The 6734-nt window shown below is 42.6% G+C and overlaps 1 long non-coding RNA gene across 3 annotated transcripts in view; it reads left to right on the top strand.

Moving 5' to 3' along the window:
- The first annotated feature begins 311 nt into the window (after nucleotides 1-311).
- The window catches only part of LOC147379202 (uncharacterized), a 54672-nt gene continuing 48249 nt past the window's right edge, over nucleotides 312-6734 (top strand). For 2 of the 3 annotated variants that reach the window (XR_015132499.1, XR_015132502.1), the window contains exons 1-2: nucleotides 312-658; nucleotides 1217-1324. This is a non-coding gene — a long non-coding RNA (uncharacterized LOC147379202). Of the gene's footprint in view, nucleotides 659-1216; nucleotides 1325-5097; nucleotides 5226-6734 lie in introns of those variants that run through there. The other variant, XR_015132503.1, reaches the window with a different exon arrangement.

Here is a 6734-nt window from a genome sequence, read left to right as displayed (position 1 = left end):
CATGGGACAGTTTATCTGATAGTAGCCACTTTTGTTACAGAAGCAGAATTCCTGTAACTTTAAATTTAAATTTTACTATAAAATATATCAGATCAGATCAGTTGCTCAGTCGTGTCCGACTCTTTGCAACCCCATGAATCGCAGCACGCCAGGCCTCCCTGTACTTGCACACAAATTCACCAAGTTTTTCAGTGAGGCCATTGCATTTTCTTCAAGTATGTTCCTTTTTTGAGTATGTATGTCCACAGCTTCCAATTTGGATTTCTTCAAGAGTAAAACAAGAACTTAAAAACCCTTGTGAAGGACAAAGCCTTTCTTCATGGTCTTAGGCTCAAACTGACAATTGTACTCACCTGATTTCAAAAGGCACAGCTGGCTTCAGCTTCAACTAGAAGGATTGTTGCTGTTGCTTAGTTGCTCAGTTGTGTCCGACTTTTTGAGACCCCATGGACTGTAGCCCGCTCGGCTCCCCTGTCCATGGAATTCTCCAAGCAAGAATACCGGAGTGTGTAGCCATTTCCTTCTCCAAAGGGTCTTCCCCATTCAGGGACTGAACTTGCATCTCTTGCATTCGCAGATGGATTCCTTACCACCGAGCCACCTGGAAAGTCCTTGACTAGAAGGATGTAGGTCAGTAAATACAGCAGGACAGTGTCAGGTATGCTTTTGTTCACGGTGTTCTCACACAGTCAAAAGTCTATCTTTTAGAGCTTTGAAGGACAGCTCAGGTTCTGCAAAGGATACCAGAACTATGGTATGAAAGTGAGACATATTTTACGGTTATGGACATGACAATATCTCTCATCTTATATGGTCTTCTTAAAATGTGAACCTGTGACTTCTGTCACCTAGTGGTAGAGAATTTGTTCCCTTACTTTGGACCTACTTTAGAACAATTTTGAAAAAAATATGAGAATTATTTACCCCTCAAATATTCATTAGTAAAATCACCTGGCTATAGTATTCTGGGCAGATGTGAAATCTTGACAGGGTGACTTTTTGATATATTTCTTAGTTTCTACCACGATTTTCTCCTTAATTCCGAAGTTTTGGTAATTTACATTTTCTTTGAAAAATCATATTTTCCATTCCCATTTTCAAAGTTACTAATTCAGTACTGGGCAAAATATACCTTTGAATTTTTCTCTGCATTTGTGTTTTCTTCTTTATTCATTTCTAATTTTTATATTTTTGCACTTTTTTCATTCCTGATTAGGCTACGCAATAATGTATCGTGAAAGTGAAAGTCACTCAGTTGTGTCTGACTCTTTGTGACCCCATGGACCGTAGCCTGCCAAGCTCCTCTGTCCATGGAATCCTCCAGGTAAGAATACTGGAGTGGGTAGCCACAGCTGTGTTCATTTTTTTCCTCTAAAGGACCTTATCTTAAAAATCTTTAGTTCTATTCTTTGTTGATCATTAATTAATTGTTTTTCTTTGAACTTCTTTTTCCTTTCTTTTTAAACGTTTTATGTTTCATGCTAATTTAATTTATATTCTTTCTTGTTTATTGTTGTAAGATGTGTTTAAAGTTATGAATTTCCTTTTTGGTACGGTTTGAATGTCTCCCAGTTCTAATTTGTGATGCTATTATTTTATTTTAAAGATACTTGACAATTGTAATTTATCTATTATCTTTGGTTAATTAAGAGAGATGTTTCCCCCTTAATTTCCAAGTATTTGGCATTTCTTTCTTTCTGTTTGCTACTTATTATTGTTTTATTGTATTACATTCTTAGAATGTAGTTTGCATTATAATAGCTTCTTGGAATTTATGTCTAAAAGATGGTAATTTTTATAAATGTACCATAGCTTCCTGAAAAAAACATAAATTTAATCATACAGCTCATGTAGTTTATATCCTCATTTGCATCTGCTTGATCTATCACAGATCTAAAGAGGTATATAACAATCTATTAGTTTTATATTTTTGTCAGTTTCTCTTTGTATTTCCTGTAGTTTTACTTTACAAATGTTGATGCTTTGTTATTTGATTCCCAATGGTTCATGACAGTATTATCTGTACTGTGGATTGCAGCCTTCATCATTATGAAGTGACTGCTTCTGCCCTCACACAATGCTTTTGACCTTGAATTTAACTTTAACAGCACAGTCACAGTTCCTGCCTTGACTCCATTTAGGCTTTTGCTCCAGGTTAGGAAGCTGGTTGGAGAAGGCAATGGCAACCCACTCCAGTACTCTTGCCTGGAAAATCCCATGGACAGAGGGGCCTGGTAGGCTGCAGTCCATGGGGTCGCAGAGTCGGATATGACTGAGTGACTTCACTTTCACTTTTCACTTTCATGCATTGGAGAAGGAAATGGCAACCCACTCCAGTGTTCTTGCCTGGAGAATCCCAGGGACGGGGAGCCTGGTGGGCTGCTGTCTATGGGGTCGCACAGAGTCAGATACGACTGAAGAGACTTAGCAGCAGCAGCAGCAGCAGCAACAGCAGGAAGCTGGTTTGGGAACAGAAGTGGTGTAGCTGCCCATTTGTCTCCCTCTGCCTTCCCTACATTGCTTCTCTGTGTGGTGGAAGGACAATATCCCACAGAGGGCCCTGCTTTTCCCCTGGCCCATTAAAGCCCAATGTCCCCATCTCTCCTAGGTGAGGGCTCTTCAGGTCCCCTTGCCTGATCTTCTCAAGTTTACCATGCACTGGTGAATAAGACACAGACGCTGGGAGACATTCAGAGGGAGAAGTCACACTAGCGAATAGCAAGAGTTACCTCTGATGCAGCCTCTGTTCTGTACGGGTGGGTGCTGTAGGACACAGGGCTCCTCCCCAATCCAGTCTTTCTGAGGAGGTGACACAGGTGACATACAGCCTCCATAGAAGATAGCCAGGCAAATGGCAAGGAATGAGTGGGCTTTCAAGACAGAGAGGGTGTAATGATCAAAGGCAAGGAGATAGGTATTTATATACTCGTGTCACAAAGAAGGTAGTTGAATTTCAAAGGAATGAAATAATTAGCCCAAGGTAACAGTTAGTGACACTGTTTCCACTCTTTCCCCATCTATTTCCCATGAAGTGATGGGACCAGATGCCATGATCTTTGTTTTCTGAATGTTGAGCTTTAAGCCCACTTTTTCACTCTCCTCTTTCACTTTCATCAAGAGACTTTTTAATTCCTCTTCACTTTCTGCCATAAGGGTGGTGTCATCTGCATATCTGAGGTGATTGATATTTCTCCCGGCAATCTTGATTCCAGCTTGTGCTTCTTCCAGCCCAGCATTTCTCATGATGTACTCTGCATAGAAGTTAAATAAGCAGGGTGACAACATACAGCCTTGATGTACTCCTTTTCCCATTTGGAACCAGTTTGTTCTTCCATGTCCAGTTCTAACTGTTGCTTCCTGACCTGCATATAGGTTTCTCAAGAGGCAGGTCAGGTGGTCTGGTATTCCCATATCTTTCAGAATTTTCCACAGTTTATTGTGATCCACACAGTCAAAGGCTTTAGCATAGTCAATAAAGCAGAAATAGATGTTTTTCTGGAACTCTCTTGCTTTTTCGATGATCCAGCGGATGTTAGCAATTAGATCTCTGGTTCCTCTGCCTTTTCTAAAACCAGCTTGAACATCTGGAAGTTCACAGTTCACATATTGCTGAAGCCTGGCTTGGAGAATTTTGAGCGTTACTTTGCTAGCATGTGAGATGAGTGCAATTATGCGGTAGTTTGAGCATTCTTTGGCGTTGCCTTTCTTTGGGATTGGAATGAAAACTGACCTTTTCCAGTCCTGTGGCCACTGCTGAGTTTTCCAAATTTGCTGGCATATTGAGTGCAGCACTCCCACAGGATCATCTTTCAGGATTTGAAATAGCTCAACCGGAATTTCATCACCTCCACTAGCTTTGTTCTTACTTTATTTTTTTGGGCTCCAAAATCACTGCAGATGGTGATTGCAGCCATGAAATTAAAAGATGCTTACTCTTTGGAAGGAAAGTTATGACCAACCTAGATGGCATATTAAAAAGCAAAGACATTACTTTGCCAACAAAGGTCCATCTAGTTAAGGCTATGGTTTTTCCAGTGGTCATGTATGGATGTGAGAGTTGGACTGAGAAGAAAGCTGAGAGCCAAAGAATTGATGCTTTTGAACTATAGTGTTGGAGAAGACTCTTGAGAGTCCCTTGGACTGCAAGGAGATCCAACCAGTCCATTCTAAAGGAGATCAGTCCTGGGTGTTCATTGGAAGGACTCATGCCAAAGCTGAAACTCCAATACTTTGGCCACCTCATGCAAAGAGTTGACTCATTGGAAAAGACCCTGATACTGGGAGGGATTGGGGGCAGGAGGAGAAGGGGACAACAGAGGATGAGATAGCTGGATGGCATCACCGACTCAATGGACATGAGTTTGAGTGAACTCCAGGAGTTGGTGATGGACAGGGAGGCCTGGCGTGCTGCGATTCATGGGGCCACAAAGAGTCAGACACAACTGAGTGACTGAACTGAACTGAACTGAACAGTTAGTGATAGAATCAAGATTTGAATCCAGATCCTCTGACTCAGAAGTCTATGCTCTGCCCACTTTATTGTGCCTTGCCTAAATGCCATTTTCCTCTCAACAATGTTCCATTTCCTCATCCTCTTCATGTATTTATGTTCCTAGTTACCACACTTCCTTCTCTAGTAACAAAGCTTTCACAAAGAAAAGCAAATGATTGACAACAGTTTAAAGTCTGAGTTATTTCTCTCCAAGGAGATGTGGATTTTAATGAGATTAAAGTCAGAGGTTAAAAGAATGCAACTCTAGTGGTGGAATTCTGTTCCTTGTTTAGAGATGGGAGTCTAGCAACGCTTTAGATGTTTCACCTCTGGAGCTGAACTGAAGGCTGGCCTCTGTCTCATCATCTCTGTTTTCCTTTGGTTTTCTATTCCTGTTGTTCCTTCATTCACATAAATCCCCAGCTCCTTTGTGCCAGAGTCCTAACCCATCTCTTGTGATTGAATCCACACTGGAATCTTGGACCTCTGGGAGGAAGGTGCTGAGAGGGGGACACAGGCTTCAGTGAGTGAGAGCCAAACTTTGCTCAGTTTACAGTTTTCTAAAGCTGTTCCGGCTTATGTACAGGTTCTTCCTTCATTTACAGGTTTTGTGAGGACTCCCTTCTCTTGGAGTGCAAGGCCTTCCAGCTCTGCAAGGTATTTTGAATTGCCAGGAATACTTACCTGACCTTTGTCAGGAGGAAGCCAGCTTCTTCCTGCCATGGACCTGTGGCTCTGAATGAGTTTCTTCCATAAATTCATGCTCCCTCTTTCACCCCGCATTCCCACACCCCTTTGAGGTGGGAGGCACTCTGAGGTCCTGTATCTGATTGCTCCCTGCTCCAGGTGTGAGTGATACCTATCAGAACTCTTGGTCCTCCCCAGTCTCCAGAAATTGATAAGATGCCAGACAAGATATTCAGGCAGGGCTTTATTGGGACTCCCGCAGCTACAGGAAAGAGTGAGAACAAATAACATATTCCTTTGGTTGCTCCCTTAATAGGGTGTTAGTTGGTTCCTTATGTAGGGTTAGGGTAGGGGTGTGTCCAGGGGGTCAGGTTGGAGGGTGGCATAGCTGGTTTGCCCACCCCTTTGGTGGTGTTGAGTGCAATGGACATGCACAGTACCCTATTTTTGCTCCTGGCTCTTCATAAGTGGTAGCTGGGTTTTTTTTTTGGGGGGGGGATTTTTGTATCTTGTCCAGAATTCACTCCAACTGCACATGTATGCCGTTATTTTTAGTCCCCTGTAGTTTCTTTGTATTTTGTTGCCCAAGGAGACATTTGTCCAGGTGCAAGCACTGCAACAGAGTCCCAGGTCCCAGCCTTTCTTGAGAGGGAAGCCTTCCCTTAGGTTTTGCTCTTCTCTCTTTGGCCTTGTCAAGAGTCTGGCCAGTGAGAGCACAGGCAATACAGAAATGCAAGCACTTTGTCACTCAGTTTACACTTTTATCATCACTGAATGTATTTTTCAAACTTAAAATCAGTGAACATGGCGGGGCACTCAGGATTTTTTGTTTAATTTGAAGTAAAATAATACCCAGTCAAAACCTGCTTAATCAGAAAAAAGGAAATTTTGACTCATTTAACTCATTTAACTGAACCACCCAGATGGTTTCAGACATCTATAGATGGATTTATTTCAGAATTATAGATGGATTTAAAGATTCAAACAGTGTTATATCAGACTCAGTTTCTCTCCACATCTCAGCTCTGCATTTCAGCTCTGACTTGGCTGACAGTCTCAGGTTCCATATGGTAACATGACGGTGGCAACAAGTCTCAAACTCTTTCCTCCTTACAGTTTAAATCCAGAAACGAAGACACTTGTCTCTCTCCTAGAAGACCTTCGTGCTTGTGTGTGCTAAGTCATTTCAGCTGTGTCTGACTCTTTGCACCCCCATCCATGAACTACAGCCCATCGGGTTCCTCTATGGGCAATTCTCCAGGCAAGAATACTGGAGTGGGTCACCATGCCCTCTTCCAGGGGATCTTCCCGACTCAGGGACCGAACCCGCTTCTCTTATGTCTCTTGCATTGGCAGGCAGGTTCTTAACCTCCAGCGCCACCTGGCAAGCCCTAGCAGCATCTTATTGGCTTGGGTTGGGTTATGTGACCATTCCTAAGCCAATTGCTGTGGCCAGAGGAAGGCACTATGCTGACGGACTTAGACCCAACTCCCAACTTACATATTCACTCCTGAAGCTGAGCATGGGCTGACCCTACCAAGAGCACATGGACTG

The sequence above is a fragment of the Bos grunniens genome, chromosome 1, assembly GCF_055505025.1.
Source record: "Bos grunniens cultivar Pamir isolate PY7600 chromosome 1, Bosgru_T2T1.0, whole genome shotgun sequence".
Classification (NCBI taxonomy): domain Eukaryota; kingdom Metazoa; phylum Chordata; class Mammalia; order Artiodactyla; family Bovidae; genus Bos; species Bos grunniens.
This window is presented reverse-complemented; position numbering and strand designations above follow the sequence as displayed.